The following is a 2,738-nucleotide window of genomic DNA, read 5'->3' as shown; positions in this document are numbered from 1 at the left end:
GGGCTATTCAGCCGGCTGCACTATCAGAGCAGACGGGGTAGACGTCGGGATGAAGGCAGTGAGAAGCGAGGCGCGTCTCCTTGACACCTAAGACCTTTATCAGGGTAATACTCTATAGGACCTCGGAGAGCTGGACCAGTACCTCCTGTACAGGCGTCACTCGGGATCTGACAGAAGGCTCCGATATTAGTCTTGATGTGAAGTCGAGTCTTGATGCCAGTGTGACTGGATGTAAAGAGGAGTCCCAGGATGTTGAGATCAAAATAATAAATGTCTTGACACTTATATATTCAGGTGTCTGGTGGCTCAAGGCGGACCGCAGTACCCGGACTGCAGTAACCGGACTACAGTACCCGGACCGCAGCCAACGGCTGACGTCCCAGTATGGGGCCCAGGAGACCTTCGGGCCCCAGCTGGAGGCTCTTCAAGGACGAGGAGGACGACGACCTGCATCCAAGACCCAGAGGTTCTGGGTCCAGAGGTTCCCCCCCCTCCAGAAAATTCCCACAACCCAGCCAACCAGCCTCCCCTGTCGGCCCATCACAAGGCAGCATGGTTGGCTTTGGGTGGGACACACCACCTACAGTGTTCCTGCAGACCTCCGCCAACGAGGTCAGACACTTTCACAACTGTGAGCAACCCTCAGCAAGCAAAGGGGCTGCGGGCAGAACTACATGACCTTTTGAAAGGTGCCATTAGGGAAGTGGAGTGTGGGAATCACCAGGCTGCGTTTTACTCCCACTAGTTCTTGGTTCCGGAGCAGGACAGGGCTTTTCGTCCAATTCTGGACCTCAGGGGAATCGACAGTCAACTGACTGCAGTAATAAACATTTTTTGATTTTCCTCTGTGCTGATGGTTTATTATAGTCACTAACAAAACCTTAACTCTGATAATCAGATTCTCTTCTTTAAAGTTGTGGCGGTAAACGTCTCAGCGTGTCGGACACTTCCTGAATATTAATTGTCTTTGTGTTTTTAAAAGTCTTGTGCACTCTGAGGTCAGAATATAGAAACACAAGGAAAACGTTAAGTCGACAGTCTTAAAGTTTGACAAATGATGAAACAGTTTGAGACTGAAACTGAATGTGAGAATAAAAACAAAGTGAGCTTCTTTAAAAGATTTATAAAATTTTTATTTGACACATTGTTCTCTCTCACACACACACACACACACACACACACACACACACACACACACACACACACACACACACACACACACACACACACACACACACACACACACACACACACACACACACACACACACACACACACACACACACACACACACACACACACACACACACACGAGATACAGACACAATAAATAAAAGTGAAAATCAAAGGATTCCGTTTTTTTCATGTGTGATTTTCAAACGAACGACGAAGCTTCACAAACAAACACAAAGACACAGAAAGAAAAGAGTGGAAGAGAATGAACCTTCGACAGAAGCCAGTTTGATAACTGACGGATTTATTCAAGTTTTCTTTTTTTTAGGCCGAAACTTTTTCTGCTTTTTCTTTCTGATTCTAAACGCGGGAGCATCGCTCTACTTCCTGACGTCCTTCCTTTCTAAACCAAGCGATTCAGCAGATCGATCGATAAGAGAATCAGCTGATCGATTAAACGTTACGATTCTCGTTTTGAAGTTCGTTCATGAGACGAATGTGTGAATCTGGACTCAAACTGAAAACTGTCAATGTCTCGTAAAGCGTTTTATTGTTATTGATTATTATCACCTGTCTGTCTCTCTGCTCGTCCGTCATCCTCCCTCCCTGTCCGTCTCTCTGCCTGTCTGTCATCCTCCCTCCCTGTCTGTCTCTCTGCTCGTCCGTCATCCTCCCTCCCTGTCTGTCTCTCTGCCCGTCCGTCATCCTCCCTCCCTCCCTGTCTCTCTGCCTGTCTGTCATCCTCCCTCCCTGTCTGTCTCTTGCTCGTCCGTCATCCTCCCTCCCTGTCTGTCTCTCTGCCCGTCCGTCATCCTCCCTTCCTGTCCGTCTCTCTGCCTGTCTGTCATCCTCCCTCCCTGTCTGTCTCTCTGCCTGTCTGTCATCCTCCCTCCCTGTCTGTCTCTCTGCCCGTCCGTCATCCTCCCTCCCTGTCCGTCTCTCTGCCCGTCCGTCATCCTCCCTCCCTGTCCGTCTCTCTGCCTGTCTGTCATCCTCCCTCCCTGTCTGTCTCTCTGCCTGTCTGTCATCCTCCCTCCCTGTCCGTCTCTCTGCCTGTCTGTCATCCTCCCTCCGTCTGTCTCTCTGCCTGTCTGTCATCCTCCCTCCGTCTGTCTCTCTGCCTGTCTGTCATCCTCCCTCCCTGTCTGTCTCTCTGCCTGTCTGTCATCCTCCCTCCCTGTCCGTCTCTCTGCCTGTCTGTCATCCTCCCTCCGTCTGTCTCTCTGCCTGTCTGTCATCCTCCCTCCCTGTCAGTCTCTCTGTCTGATGGATCAAGATAGAATCTGGACAAAGTGGGCGGAGCCATGGCGGCGGTCTGATGATCTTACTGAGTATCCAATATTCATCATGTTCTCAATCAATCGTTTGGTCCATATTATTATCATAATTATTATCTTGTAGAACTAGAGTATTAAGAGAATCTGTTTGTTTCTTGTTAAATGACTCAAAGTGAATAATCGATTATGAAAACAAAAGGGTTGTTTCTAACGTGTGAACGCTTGTATTTTTTATTTCAACACGTGAACAGGAAGAAGACGAAGAAGCTACAAAAATAAGACTCGTGG

The 2,738-nt window shown here is 48.5% G+C and overlaps 1 long non-coding RNA gene across 2 annotated transcripts in view; it reads left to right on the top strand.

Annotated features, from left to right (window-relative positions):
* The window catches only part of LOC124850735, a 2,772-nt gene extending 1,661 nt beyond the window's left edge, over positions 1-1,111 (top strand). The window contains exons 2-3 of one of the 2 annotated variants that reach the window (XR_007031539.1): positions 1-104; positions 295-1,111. The exon at positions 1-104 is cut by the window's left edge and continues 653 nt beyond it. This is a non-coding gene — a long non-coding RNA (uncharacterized LOC124850735). The other variant, XR_007031538.1, reaches the window with a different exon arrangement.
* The last annotated feature ends 1,627 nt before the right edge of the window (positions 1,112-2,738 follow it).

Source organism: Scophthalmus maximus, chromosome 10 (genome assembly GCF_022379125.1).
Source record: "Scophthalmus maximus strain ysfricsl-2021 chromosome 10, ASM2237912v1, whole genome shotgun sequence".
Taxonomy (NCBI): domain Eukaryota; kingdom Metazoa; phylum Chordata; class Actinopteri; order Pleuronectiformes; family Scophthalmidae; genus Scophthalmus; species Scophthalmus maximus.
The sequence above is the reverse complement of the archived record's forward strand: the minus strand, read 5'-3'. Positions and strand labels throughout refer to the sequence as shown.